The 15,475-nt window shown below is 38.6% G+C and overlaps 1 protein-coding gene and 2 pseudogenes across 1 annotated transcript in view; 2 read left to right on the top strand and 1 right to left on the bottom strand.

The window, feature by feature from the left end:
* The window catches only part of LOC107545398 (centrosomal protein 15 pseudogene), a 32,554-nt pseudogene extending 28,318 nt beyond the window's left edge, over positions 1-4,236 (bottom strand).
* PHLPP1 (PH domain and leucine rich repeat protein phosphatase 1) overlaps positions 1-15,475 on the top strand; it is a 176,072-nt gene that overhangs the window by 61,748 nt on the left and 98,849 nt on the right. The gene's annotated exons all lie outside the window — the stretch shown is intronic.
* LOC107545434 (cytochrome c pseudogene) lies at positions 14,452-14,999 on the top strand (annotated as a pseudogene).

Here is a 15,475-nt window from a genome sequence, read left to right on the forward strand (position 1 = left end):
GTAGTCATCTAGGTAAGACAAATTGGGGGCCTCACTAAAGCAGCTGCAGGGAGAGTGGAGGGAGGAAACGATGGATGGATTAGAGAGATTGAGAATAGACGTTTGGCAGGTGATTAATTTGATATGAAAAAACTAAGTGTCCAGATAACTGCAGGCTTTAGATTTGAGTAACAAATGGGAAAACCAGAGAGGAGCAGCACCTTGTAGGATATAAAAAGATGGTGAGCTTAATTTGGATTTCATGTGTTTGTGAGTCTTCCCCATAGAGAGGTCCAGCGGCCTGTGGGGTCCTGGTTTATGGTTCAGGAGCGATCCGGGCTGATCTTGAGATGTGGAAGACGTGAGTGAATTTATGGAAGTGAGTAGCTGAGATAACAGAGGAGCTCGAGAAGCCAGACCTGGAAACCACCACATTAATAGATGCCCCCCCTCTCCCCGCAATTTACAGAACTTCTTGTTGGGGCTTCTACAAGAAGAAACCCCATAAAGAAGATTGAAAAGAGTCTGGAGAAGTAGAAGAGAAAACCAGGGGAGAGGAATGCTACAGAAATTGGAATGGAGTTGGGTGGGGCAGGGAAGAGTGGTTCAAGAGTGAGTGTGTTATGGAATAGCGGGGGCCAGTACATGGGGGTAATGGACAGAGTCAGCGGGGGCCAGTACATGGGGGGTAACGGACAGAGTCAGCGGGGGCCAGTACATGGGGGGTAACGGACAGAGTCAGCGGGGGCCAGTACATGGGAGGTAACGGACAGAGTCAGGTGCTCTTCAAGGAAACTTGGCTCTGAGGGGAAGGAGAGACTCTCATTTATCAACTTGGTTCCCAGGACCCTACCCACAGTTTATAAAGCAAGGTATAACTTGTGATTACTTTTGTGACAAACCTAAAATAATGGATTTTGTTAAAGTGCATCATTAAAAGTAAACTCCAAGTTTGTAAAATATTCAGAGAACCCTAATAATAATGCTAAATGCAAAGTGCCAGTCACTGCGCTTTACAGCACACTAATGAGGGCAGGGAAGACACTGAGACAAGAGGTCAGTAGAGGAAGTGAGAGGCAGTCAGGATTCTGGGCTGCCTGGCTCCAGAATCCATGCTTTTGAAGCATTGTGCTGTGTTGCTTCCACACTGAATTCATAGTTAAAAGAAGGACTTTGAACCTAGTAGAGAAAAGGAAGGAATCTTTCAAGCATAGCTTTAACCTTCATTCCTTTCCCTGGCAAGGTCCTGGCTCTCTTTGTGTTGTGTTGTTTTGCCAGATAGCTTGTGAACTTGGCTGAACTTTGTAGATGGAAATATTTGAATGTTGGAAAATAGGGAAGAGTTGAAGGTTATCAGAACAGAAAAAGTGCAGCTCTTTTTTCTGGAGCACCATCAGGTGCCTTTAGGTAGAATGTGCCAGGGACTCTGTCCATAAGCAAGGAGAAGAGAAAGCCTTTGAACATGATTATACGTTGTGAAAATTTGTTAAAAACATCAACAAAGCGCTGTTTTGGTCAGCCATCGCTGGAAGCTAGGCATGAACTTGTTAAGAATTTGCAGAACACTGTTGGTTACTGTTTGTGTATGGATTACGTATTGTCATCTGGATTGTTATTTGCTCGGGAAGAGAAGTCCTGTTTTCAGTTTCTTTTGTAATCCAAGCTCCAGTTGCCGTTTCTTAGACTTCTGTATATGTGCAGGTGGTCTGTGAATGTTGACCAAGTGGGATACAAGGTAAAGAAAGCTAATACGTACAGTTCGTACTTTCCAGTCTGCTTTTGTGCAACTGAGACCGTTTCATCATCACAAAACATGTCTTCAAGGTTACCCAGCCATTCATTGTGTGACCTATTCTTGAGGCCGCCATGTGTCATGTGTTGGACTTCTCTGCTGCAGATGCTGTCGTTGGTGCTCAGGATTCCACAAAGGACAAAACAAAGGTCTGTGTCTCCACAAAGCTTACATCCCTGTGGGGCCAGGAGACAATCAGTATCATGCAGAAGTAAATGATATGCTGTAATAAGTGATGGGTGCTGTGGAAAAAAGCAAAAGTAGGGCAGGGTAAAGGGTGTCATCACACAGGGGGAAGACAGGTTGTGGTGTTAGAAGTAGGGTGGTCAGGGCAGGCCTCGTTGCGATTTGAGCAAAGACCTGCAGGAGCCGAGGGGAGAAGCCAAGTGGCTAATTAACTGTGATGCTTGTCACCCCCTCTTCTTTTATTACCACTCTTCATCGTGTTGTAGGTAGACCGTGATTAATTCACGTCCCTGTTTGACTCCACCAGTTACAAGTTGCAGTCTGATGGCTTATTGAGCATGCATTGTGGAATTTCGAAGTATCCCCCTCTATCCTCTCTCTGCCACCACAATCAGAGCACATAAATTAAAGCTTTAGCAGCATTTGTATTAAGTAATGTAATTTATTTGAGCCAACTCTATAGTTTTTGTGCTTTATTTTTAGTAAGCGCAGTTTTCATGTTTTAAAACTTGCTCTAAAGTTATTAATATTAGAGAACGTACAGTAGTGGCATCAACTTATTTTTTTGCCTGAAGACTGATTATGCGTAGTGCATGCAAACTCTCACATCTTTCATTATAGCATCTTTCATTATATGCAGTTACAGTTGTTCTCGTGGGGGTGGTGAAGTGCGGGTGGCTGGAGAATGAGGGATTCCTCCAGGGAAGCATGTAAGAAGAGGGAAAGGTCTCTATTGTGAAAGACCCTCTCGGTTTTGATATTTGTCTTCTTTCCAATTATTTGCTTTATTGTTTAGAGAATCTGTCTTATTTCCTTATGATCCTAGTAATAACGTACTGAGATATAGGGCCTACCTTTCTAGAGTGCCTTGAAGGTATTGGGTACTGAGCTGTCTTCTCTAGCTGCATTCTTTGCCTGACTTAGTAGTGGGTCTTTGTAAACACTAGTAACAGAGTTAAGGATCTCTTGTCACTGGTGGTAGTAGATGTGCGAACAGAGAGAAATTCAGCTGGAGTTTATTTTATAAAGTCTTTTTATTGTCTATTTTCACTTAACCAAAAATTTCCCTTCTTGGTATTTGTGCATAGTAAGCTGAATAAAGAGAGTTGAATTAAAGCTAATTTCTAATACAATTATCCAGAGCAATTAATCTTAACTGTAGGTTTGCCAGGGTGACATGTTTCACATGGTAGGTTTGGTTTGGAGCCAAAGAGATGCATGAACAAAAACTGTTTTTATATAACATACAGCTTCACTACCAAAATTACTCATTTGGACAAGTGAGACAAATGTGTCAAAAGGTAATTATAAAGTACTTGGATAATTTAGTGTTTGGGATCAGCTACTTGGGTAAGTGTGCCAATGTTTATTTTAAAAATGGGATCCCAGGTCTCTGGAGTCAGCTGACTTGTGCAGTCTGTTGTAAAACTGCAGAATGAACCTAAAGGATTACACCGTAGTTCTTACTTTTCTAAAACAATTAGTAAAATGAAGATCTGCTGTTTGTATCAATGATGATCATATTTACTAAGCCTAAGAGCTTAGTAAATTTCAAAATATTTATGTTAGTTTTATATCCTGATTTAAAAAATTGACAGCACTATACTTTGTAAAATAAATTATGTAAAAATTATGTTGTTGCTAATTTTGCTTATAGCAGGCTGATGGGAGGAGTACATTTCTGTGGTGCACTCAGATATCTTTAGTTATAGCTTACTGTCTAATAAAAAGCTCACTTTATTGAATGCTTGCTGTGCTGCCTGACATTGTTCTAAATGCTTTACATGTGTCTCATTTCATTCTCACAACAATCTGGTTTGATGTAATCTTCCTTTTACAGTTAAGGAAATTGAGTCACAGAGAGGTTAAGTCTGTTCATTCATTTTATTCAGTAACTACGCTTTGGGTTTATACTATGTGCCAACCATTGTTCTAGGTGCTGTGACTACCGCATTGACAAAGACATTAAAACAAAGCAGGACAAAAAAATTCTATCGGTAGGGAGTTGTGAAGGAACCTGCCCAGAGTTGCACGGTTCCCAAGGACAGAGCTGGGATTTGGATAGTCTGACCCCACAGCCCATGCTCTTCACCCCTAAGCTGGGGGGATGTCCTGTGCATTTTTAGGTCTATACTTTCGATTCTTTCTTACCAAGTCCTGGGGATTTGCCTTCTTTCAGCATGTTAACACATTTTTCTCACCTGTTTCTTGGCTTTTCCCATAGTCCATCTCTTCTGTTTACCTTTCATCTCACACTCACATTCGTGTACACGGGCCATCATTCCTAGCCTCCAGGACACTGTTTTCTGTGTGGTGGTGTGCTTTATGTTTGTGCCCTTTATATTTTTATTCCCTCGCTCGCTCCTCCCCTTCTTTTCCTCTCACCTCCCTTTTCCTTCATTCCCCCGACTGCCTTCCTGCCTTGCCAGAGTGGGCGCTAGCATGGAGAGCTAAGGACGGGCCAGGGGATCGAGCAGGAGGAGATGGGAGCTGCGCTCCTCCAGTTGTTGATGGGAACAGACACCCAGAGAAAAGAATGGCAAACTCACCATGGTTAGGGGAGGGCGGACTGCGTGCCCAGGCAGGGGCTGAGTGGTGGGTCTGCTGGACTGAGGAGTGAGTCTCAATAGCAGGAGAGCTGCTGAGCTAACCCAGCAAGCAAGTGAGAGCAGACCCCAAGTCTCCTTGGAGGGGGCACATTGGGGAAGGGGGCAGATTAGATTACATAGAAGGCAGGAAGAGTGGAGCCAGGACGGGGGAATTAATCCCCTCCCAATAAGGACAGGACTCTACTTAATTTGGGTGCTTGAAACTGTTCTTACCATTGCAGTTACAGTATTTGTGGCTCTAGAGCATCATACAGCAAACTTAAATAGGTGGAGAGAGCAGCAAGACATGGACTATAAAATGCAGCTGAATTCAAATAACTGTTTCTAATCTCTTAATTAGGGCTCAGTATCTTAGATAAAGTTAGCACTGAAATGCTGGTTGAATTGAAAGTAATTTGGCCTTGTTCTGTAACTTAAAAAAAATGCACATGTGAATGTTTCATCCATCTCTCTACTGTGGGCCAGTGCACGGGAGTGTAAATGAAGATTCGAGACCATGCCCTCTGTAGGGGGAACTTAGGCAGACAATTGAGAAATTCTAAAGTTGTCTATGGAGTATAAACCAAGTAGAAACCTACCAGTTATGCCTTATATTTCTACCAGCAGTGTCTAAGAGTTTGTGTTCCTCCACATCCTTGCCAACACTTTGTGTTGGTCTTAAGTTCAGCCATTCTGGTTGGGGAGTCCAGTCTTATAGAATCCAAATGAAAAATTGGATTGAGATAGGAGTTCAGAAAAGGCATTTCAGGCAGGAAGAATAGCAGGGTTGAAGGCAGGGCAAGTGTGGGAAGAATCTAAGTGTAGAGAAAAGAGACCCAGTGAGGATTGGATATAAGGTGAGTCTCAGAAGGTGAATTTGCAGAGTATGCTGAAGAATGGAGAATGCATACTCCCTGAGCCTTAATAATTTATAATTCTGTTTTTATTTATTTTATGCCTTAAAACTGTTTCTTAAATGGAGTCAGATTTAAAAGTAATGTCCAAATGTTTAGGTTTGGAAGAGTATGTTCTCTGATATACTAAGGATTCACATTGCTGTTAACACTTTGCATACTAGAAATTTTAATTTTAAAAATTTGTCTGCTCATCGTTAGTTTTCTAAATCAAGTTGTGTTTCCATTGTTTTTCTAATTGCAATGAATGCTGCCACAAACATTTTTGTGCAACTTTTAGTGCACTACCACGTGTATTTTTGTTGGGTAAATCTCTAGGAATGGAATGGGTGAGTCCTAGTATGTTCATGTTTTAACTTCAGTAGATCTTGCCAACAGTTCCACAGAGGTTGTTTATGTTTCTGCCAGCAATGTATAAGAGTTTATGTTGCTCCACATCCTTGCCAACACTTCGTAGTGGTCTTAAGTTCAGCCATTCTGGTTGGTGTATAGTATGATCTCATTGTGATTTTAATTTGTATTTCCCAATAACTAAGGTTGAGTACTTTTCATATGTTTATTGGCTCTGTAGATATATGTGTGAGAAACGTGAGGGGAGGGGGTTGTTTTTTTACATAGTTGTTTTTTAAAAAATGTTGTTTTTAGTAATTTATATAAGTTCTTTTAATATATTCTGGATATGAGCCCTTAGCTAGTTAGATATGTTACATTTATCTTTTTTCATTCTGTGTCTTGCTTTTTTCACTCTCTTAATGGTGTCTTTTGATGGCAGACATTCTGAGTTTTGACGTGTTCTAATATGTCCACTTTTTCTTTGTGATGGCTCCTTTTGGTGTCCTATTTGAGAAATCTTTGCCTATGTTAAGGTCATAGAGGTATTCTCCAATGTTAATGTCTACTTATGGTGTGAGGTAGAGATTAAGATTCTTTTTTTCATCTCCCTTCAAATGGATAGCCAGAATTGCTTTTTTTTAAAGTTTCAAATCATAGGAAATAAAATATTTCAAAATGTTTTATCTAATTCAGCCTCTCCTGCAAATCATTTTAAGTGACTTTAAACTTTCTTAATAGAAATAATGATGGCTCTATTTCTGCTAGTTTATAGTATCCTGAATTACAAACAAAACTGGCTTTTCTGCACAAGCATCCTTTCTCTTCATCTGTCTGTGGAGAAAACAAAACAAAAACTTAAGCTCAAGAGTTTTACTTAGTGTCTTTACCCTCAGCAATCATGTCTTTTTGTTGAACACAAGAAACATCCTCTACCTTTGAGGTCATCATTGGGTCTGTTTCTGCATACATAGAAGAATGGAGGGTTGGTAGATAAAATTTACATATGTCTACCAGGAAAACCAGTAATTTTTTTTACCTGACTCCTTTCTATTTCTCCCTTCTAGACTGATTTCTCATAGTGACTCCAAAAAGGATTTATTGATAGATTCAGAAAGCAAGTTATTTCATGTGATTTCTTTCTAGTATTTGTTTATACTTCTTTCTGCTTTCCCCAATTTTAGGAATAAGGTATAAAAATGGTTTTAGCAGTGGGACTGGTGAGCAAGCATATTATACCCTCAGAATAGCCTCTTATTTGGTTAATTGATACTTTAGGAGAGCGTGGTCATTGAATTGGTGGTAAGATTTTGAGGAAACCCCTTTCTTCTGAAAGATAGATAATATTTCCAAGGCAAACATTCAGTAGGGCAATAAAAAGATGATAAGAATTTCAAAGTGTGTTGTGTGTACACTACTTCTGTCTGTAGTTGGACTATCTAACTGTTTGCAATGTTGAATCTATGAGGATTAGCTTAACATCTGTTTTGAAATTCATAATTTCCTATTTATCTAAACAGAGCTTTGCCTTCAGATCTTAGTATGAGATTATATTCTTTAACTCTAAAGCTCTTAAGTATAGTTTTATTTTCCCTATAAATTTGTTGGGATTATGTGAGCTGAAGTGTTGTCTAAAGGAGATAAGATAAAGATAGAAGCTCTTTGAGGAAACTGCAAGAAATAAAAACCTTAAACACTCAATTCATCAGGAATTAGTTTAAATCAGTATGTTATTTTCCCAAAAGTTGTTAGCTTTTAGTTTAAAATCCTTTTTCTTAATAAAATTGCCCTCACTCCCTTTCATAATGAAATCTTCTGGTTTAGTGAAAGATGAATATGTTAATCAGGTTTTCTTTCTTCAAATTAATAATCTTTAGGATTTTATTATAGTATGCAACCACAAAATTATTTTCTTTGTTATTATATGAAAAGGAAACTCTCACATCTTTATAACATAGTAATTGGCAAAATATAAGAGAGAGTGACGATCCAGGAGAGTCCTTATTAATCATAATCAATCTTAGTGTGTCTAGGAAGCTATATTTCACATTGATTATACTATTTACTCTAAAACTTGAGGACACAAAATTAAAGGGTGAGGTTAACATTTTAAGTCAATTTCAATTGTATGCATTAAGCATTTGTTCTAAGGCTTATGATTTCTGGGGTAGAATCATTAATAAGAAGATGCCATCGTTGCACCCACATAGTTTATAAACCAAAGTGGAATTTAGACGTTTGTATCTGGACTATTCTAAGGTGAGCATCTAGAAATAACTGATTGAGTGGTGTGTTCTAGAATTCTATTTCTGCCGTGTGGGAGGATGGGAGAGTCCCAGGAGAGTCTCGTGTATAAGGTGACAGACACACTAGGATGACTCCAGCGTGCGCGCACTTTCAGAAGTGAGCAACATTTGTCCTTCTGTCAGGACTGGAGAAGTTTCCTCTCTGGTTTAACCTGCAAACCCAGATGCAGATAGTCAGAGGCTGATCAACGGGAGCTGAGTGAGTGAAAAACACTCATTCTTCTAAACCTGGGGTAAAAAAAAGCTAGTTATATGACTAAAAAGTTAATAATGCCACCCTAAAGGAGTCTGTCATCGTTAATAGTGACAAATGTAGAATGAAAGGTTTTATGGAATTCATCATAAAATATGGATGGATTTTGTCCTATTTGTAGTCTCTTAGATCGTTTTATGCTTGTCTTTGATCACTGTAGTATATAATTTGATATTTATAACTAGTTTTTCTGTGCTCCTAAAAGTACAAAAAGTGTTAAACTTAATATTTTGTGTGAATGATGGACAAGTTATGTAATAGGCTTGATTGGTTGTGTATCCACACTTCTTTCTGAAAAGTCTTTCAGCTAAACTCTTCTTCAGCTTATATTGCCTTTATATCTTAGGTAATTGGGGAAGTTTTTAAAATACCCAGCTTATTATTAGAAAATACCATATATAAATTGAATTTTACCCATCCCTAGAAATGGTTGTTATTTTCTTATCTCCAGTTGTTTCAGTTAATTTGTTTAGACTTTATTGAATGTCTGCCATGTGCGGTCTAGGTCCTCTGATAATACAGAGGTGAATGGCACCATTTTTGCTCTTGAACTAACAAAAGATAGGTTAATAATAATGAAAGTGTATGCTAAATAAGTATGTTCTGTTTACTGTTTCACAGCTAATGTGCAAATTGTTTGTACATGTGTTGGCATTTTAGTTCCTCATCCAGTGGTTTATTTAATTGATGGATGCTAGCTTTACTTGGAGGTAGCAAAAATATGTAAAATTGTCGAAAAAATACGTAAGACTGTGATAGTCTGCAGGGTTAATCTTCACAGTTTTTCAGTCCTCTTCAAGTGTTAAGAGCTTCTCTTGAAGACAGTTAAGTAAACACTGAGGTTTGTTTAACTTAGAGAGCAGTGAAGTGCTAACACTAGTTAGTCTCCTAACGTACCAATTATTGGACTTGAGCCAAGTCATCGGCCTACTACAGACAAATCACGGACTGCTTTGTGTATCTTTAGTAGTTTGAATTTCCAGATACAGTGCTTAGAGACATGATACTTTTGTCTGCTAGGGCATTGGGCTTTAACATTTAAAAGCCAAAATGTCATATGGTACGTAGCAATATTTTTAGAGCTCTGCTAGCAGGAATTGCTTGATTTTTGTCATGGTGATAATTCACAATTAAGTTTTGTTGTAAACTTAATATACTCACTGCATTGTATTGAAAATACATTATGACAATACTGAAGAAAGTACTGTAAATATTTAATTATCAAATTTTAAAAAAAAACAACCTTTAAGACTAAAGAAAATCAGACTTGTTTAGATCAGAGATTAATAGTGTGGCAGGTTCCATCCCAAAATTCTTGTCCACCTAGAACAGGGGTGGGGAACGTCCCATATAGGGCCCTCGAAATCATTTGGTCTGGCCCTGCCAACGCAACTGTAGGCGGGACTCAAAATTCAGTAAATCTAGGAGCTTTTTTCATAGCTAATTTTTAAGTTGATAGTTTTGTATGGCCCAAGAATAATATTATAAATACCCAAATGGCCCTTGGCAGAAAAAAGGTTCCCCACCCCTGACTAGAACCTCAGAATGTGATCTTAGCCTCTTTGCAGATGTAATTAGGACGAGATCCTTATAAGATACAAAGAGATACACACAGAGAAGAAGGTAATATGACAACAGGCAAAGATTCAAATCACGCTGCCACAAGCTAGGGATTACCAAGGATTGCCTACAACCACCAAAAGCCAGGAGAGAGGCATGCGACAGCTTGCCTCTCCTCAGAGCCTCCAGAAGGAACCGGCTTACTGACACCTTGATTTCAAACCTTTAGACTCCAGAACGTGAGAAGATAAGTTTCTTTTGCTTTAAGCTACCCACTTTCTAGTAGTTTGTTATGGCAGATGTAGGCAGCTAATACACATAGTTTACAATTCCAAAACTAATTTTCAGTAAAAGATGCATCATATGCTACTCTCAGAGCCACTCTATCTGCTTTTCCAACTGTTGCTCAGAGTTACTCCTCTTGAGAACTGGCTGCCAGTGGTATCAGTAAGAGGGGTCCTAGCATCACGTAGCCCTGTCCCTCCCTTGTGACAGAGAGCAGGACCCATCACAGGCCTTTCCTCTTGTATGTCAGAAGGATGGGAAGTTTGGTGCCCTACCAATGCATATTGGTGTTTCCAGTTGTAGAAGTTTGCTCATGGAATATGATAGCAGTTTATTTCAGCTCCAATTAGGGTGATATTTTGACTTGGATATAACGGTGTTAGGGAAATATTTATTAGCCACTGTAACAACCAACCACGCCAATCTTATACTTGAACATAATACATGTTTCCTTTGTTCTCATGATAAAGTCAGTCAGCTCCATTCCAGGTGACTCAGGAACCTGGGCTCCTCTGTCTTGTGGCTTAGCATCCCCTTGAGCATCCTCAGAGAGTTCTCCTGGACCATCTTCATCCCACTGGTCAGTGGAGGAGGAGCCTATAGAAGAGCACGTGTGGTACAGGCATATCTGGAAGTGGCATATATATTTCTGCCCACATTTTGTTGACCAGAATTAGTTGCATGGCTCCAGCTGAAGTTTAAGAGAGGCTGAGAAATGTAGTTATTGTGTGTATCCAGGAAGACAAAGTGGGATTGTTGAACATCCTGCCAGTCTCTACCAAAATAGTATATTTAATATATGTTGTTACATATAATGCACAAAGTTTCGGTGCATTCATATTAAAAAATAACTTTTAAAAAATACGTGTTTATTGATTTTAGAGAGAGAGGAAGGGGGAGAGAGAGAAAGAAAGAGAAAGAGAGGCAATCTGTTGGTTGCCTCCCACACACACCCTGACCAGGGATTGAACCAGTGACCTTTTGGTCCAGGGGCCGATGCTCCAACCAAGCCACACCAGCCAGGGCTAAAAAAAATCATTTTCGTATATTTTGGAGTCATGAAGCTTTTATTTTGTTTTCTTATTTTGGATGTAGGATTTAGGTTTTCTGGTGTGTATCCTGAGTCATTCCTCTCAAATTCCCCTGTATTGTTTTGAGTAATGACATTTTATAATTTGTTGCCCTACTAAAATTACAACTTCTCTTTGATAATTGAGGATTGAGAAGTACAGCCTGGAATCATGTTCCATTACAGTACAACACACTGCTTTTATACAGCATAGTGAAAAGGAGGAGCTGGCTTTTAGATTTCTGATACAAGGATCCACAGTACCTGGAAATTCATGTTTCTTGAAAGTTTTTGTTCTTGTCACTTTATTTATAGCAAATATTCTTTTTCTACTGTCAGCAAGTTTCAGAGATGTATTTTGTTCTCTAATTTCCAGGGGCACTAAAAGTGATAAATGGACATTATTCCTGTTGTAAATACAAGTCTCTCATTTATCCTGCTCTCTGATTCTTCATGGTGGGATCTTTGTTACCCTTTTGTCATATTACTTTGAGCATGTGTGTGTGTGTAAATTATACACCTGTTACACTTTATGATGAAAATAGAGACAGGTTATTTTTTCAAAGCTCTATCCATACTATAATTAATTCACTTGAATGACTTTCATTTGTCCATTGAAAATACCCCCTTTCCTTTCCTTAAAAAACAAAAAGTATTCCCTATGTTTCTATAAAAGAAGCTTGAAGTATTTGATCCATAGTTTTAGACAAATGTTTTCCTTAATAATTAATATAAACTAAAGATGGTTAACAGCTAGAAAGTTTGTTTTGAGCCACATGTTTTCTCTCCTACCCTGTTTTCCAAACACGTGGCTATAGATGGTATAGTTTTAGTAATTTGCTGCGTATGCTGAGAAGTGCCTGTTTTCTTTGGCCCAGACATAGCAGTGCATTCATTCCTGTAACAGATACTTGGTGAGCACTTAGTCTGCTCCGGATACTGTGCTGGGCTTTGGACCTGCACATTGGAAAGAACCCTACCTAGTAGAACTTGTTTGGCCTACTCTGCAATCTCTAAGAAGGGGTGGGGTCTGTTGGAGGAATTCCAAAGCCCAGGAAGACTAGAGTTTGGGGTTCTAGAACCCCCTGAAGATCAAAAGACTTACTTGTTGTGAATAAGTGATTTGGTCGCCAAGGACTAAAATCAGTATCCTAGATTTGAAAGACTAATTAAATATGCTTTCATGATAGCAAACACTTAAAATCCATTATAGTCTGTTACAGCTATTTTCATTATATTTGTTTGGATTTTTTTTTTTTTTTTTAATTCATTGCTAAGTGTTTTGCTACTCCTTATAGTTACAATCAGTTAGTGACTAATGACAGAGTAACCTCTCCCTTTCCTCATTTGGTGCAAGCTGTTCTTGGGGGAGGAGAGGGATGTTGGGAGCAGAGAGGAAAAACAGTATAGAATACTGGACAAAATTAGAATGCTGTTTGTTTATGCACAAATACAAACCTTTTCACCAGAAAAATTATAGAATTTTTTCCTTTTTAAAACTTTTTTAGTCCATTTTCTTTTAATCGGTCTTTAAAAAGTAGTGATTTCACATGTCTTATTCAAACACAGCTACTGGCATCAACCATATGAAGCCTATTTCCATCATGGGTCGAGAATGTGTGTTCATTTTTGTGACTAATATAGCTTATTGTGCTATTTTTTTCTTTCACATGTTCTTAGGATGTCTGGAAAGGCTACTCATTCCTCTGGGGAAAGTATTCAGTAGTAGAAACATGCTTATTTTGGCTTATTTTAATTAATAGCTGATTTAGAAGTGCTGGCTAGAAAGAACTGGTAATATTAAAGAGGGATCAGGAGTTGTTTTAAAAAAGCCATGCGCTTTGGTTTAGCAGTTTATAGAATGAGAATTCTGAGGAGTTGCGTAAACAAATGATAGCTTATGCAGTATTTTCTGAGTCTTTAAGCTACGAAGACTGACAGCTTGGAAAACCGTGTATGATATAGTTTGGAGAGGTTAAAGCAGGGTATAAAATGGTGTGTATGCTGTGATTACAAGGATGTAAATGATTTGTAAATTTAAAAAAATGAAAAAGTTCACTGAAATTATTTATAATACTAGAAAAAAAGTAGGATGGATTATGGTTATTTTGTTGTTTTTTACTTCCTTTCCCTTTAATCTTTGAATAATGGGGCTGTATTTAAAATAACAATTGAAAATAATTTAAGTGGGAACTTTGTGGATTTTGTGTGTGCTTCTGAGGAAGTTTAAAATGAATATACTGAAGTTTCCTATAGGTAAATAAATCATAAGAATGGGCTAGTAATGGGAAGTTTTGTAATTCTTTTTAGAGATTTCCTAATAAGTTGAGATAACCATCTCTTTGGAATGGGTGAGTTGTAGATATTTCTGAGGTGATGGTTGTACAAGATAGTTGAATCTAGACTCAACCTCTTTAATGGAATCAACCTCTTAGGGAACAGGGTTGTCCCCTGAATATTGTCTCATGCAGGAGAGATGAGTGGGAAATAATGTTCTTGGGAAATTGTTTTGCTCTTGAAATCTTTGTTTTTGTTTTGTAAAAGTCAAAATTTAAACACAATCAGTATGTATTATAAAGAGGAAAGTAACCCCCAACCCTGTCTTAGAAAGAAAACTACTGTGGAAAAGAATTTTGGATCAGATTGTGTCCTGTGTAATTGTGTAGACATTGTAACCTTCTCAGGTCATCTTGGCTGAAGTGTTCTTCACAGCAAAGGAAAATGAAATGTAGTTGTTTTTATTGTTGTGTTGTTTGTTTTACTATGTCTTAGGAGAGAGAAATAGTGGTGTGGATTATCCAGAAACCATTCGTGCTTGACTGGAATTTTTATTTTGCTATTTACTTATGAATGTGTGTGTGCCTGGCTGGACATCACAACACTCCGAATGAAAGCATCTCACAGCGAAGACTTGACTCAGCTGGAGCTTTGGAGCTGTCTAGCTTCATCACCCTGATTTTCACACCCACCGCGGTGTGTATCACCCCCGACACAGGTCACCGTCTTCATCTGAAGGCAGCAGTGTGTATGCTATTTTGAGAGTAAGTTAGAGTGAGTAGGGGTATACTGACCTTAGGCATTTTTGGATTTAAGGTTTAGTCATTCCTGAGGCCTGTGGCCCAGCATCACTTCAGCAAAGTTCATCTGTGACACCTCACTCCTGGTGGTTTATGCTTTAATGCTCGTGCCTTCGTGACATTATTCTTTGTGGAGAAATACCACAAAATAAAGCCATCTGGGAAAGCAGGTGATGAAAACCCTGACATCCACCAAAGTGATGGTTTTTAGCTAGAAAGTAGGAGTTGTAGGTAACTTAAGAATGTTGAGAGAGACTGAGGACGTCCAGCTTGCCAGTGGGCACCTCTGTATCGCATGTGACTAAAGAGCAATTTTAAAATGGGTGACGTTGAGAAGGACAAGATTTTTGTTTAGAAGTGTGCCCAGTGCCATACTGTGGAAAAGGGAGGCAAGCACAAGGCTGGGCGAAATCTCCATGGTCTATTTGGCGAAAGACAGGTCAGGCCTCTGGATTTTCTTACACGGATGCCAACGAGAAAAAAGGCATCACTTGGGGAGAGGCTATGCTGATGGAGTATTTGGAGAATCCCAAGAAGGACACCCCTGGGACAGAAATGATCTTTGCTGTCATGAAAAAGAGCACAGAAAGGGCAGACTTGATAGCTTATCTCAAAAAGCTACTAATGAGTAATAGTTGGCCACCGCCTTATTACAAATGACTTTTTTAATGTGTACCATATTTAAATTGATCTCATACACCAGAATGATTTAAATAGATTGGCTTGTGGTTAAATGAATGTGACCAGCTTTTTGAACTTTGATGATAATTTGCTTTGAGCAAGTGTTATCACTGATTTCCCCTTCTAAAGATATGATTGGACTTGATTCATAATGTTCAACTTTTTGCAGAGCTGGTGAGTTGCCATCTTAAAACCTGTGGGAGATTGGTTTTACATTTAGATTTATATAATTGGCTGTAGTAATATGTTCAAATACGGAGGGAATCCCTTCACTCTCCTAGGCCAGAAGGCCTCGCCCGTTCTTCACGTTGTGTTCATTAGCCTGTGAAAAGGCAAAGTATGGAGATGAGCTGGCAGTGCCCACTTTATCTTTTTGGTCCTAACTATGTCAACTTAATTAAAATTCCCTGTACTTAAACTTTTACTTAATGAAAGGCATTTTAGTGTGGTTTATG

This window comes from Miniopterus natalensis, chromosome 7, assembly GCF_054644295.1.
Source record: "Miniopterus natalensis isolate mMinNat1 chromosome 7, mMinNat1.hap1, whole genome shotgun sequence".
In the NCBI taxonomy this organism is placed as follows: Eukaryota; Metazoa; Chordata; class Mammalia; order Chiroptera; family Miniopteridae; genus Miniopterus; species Miniopterus natalensis.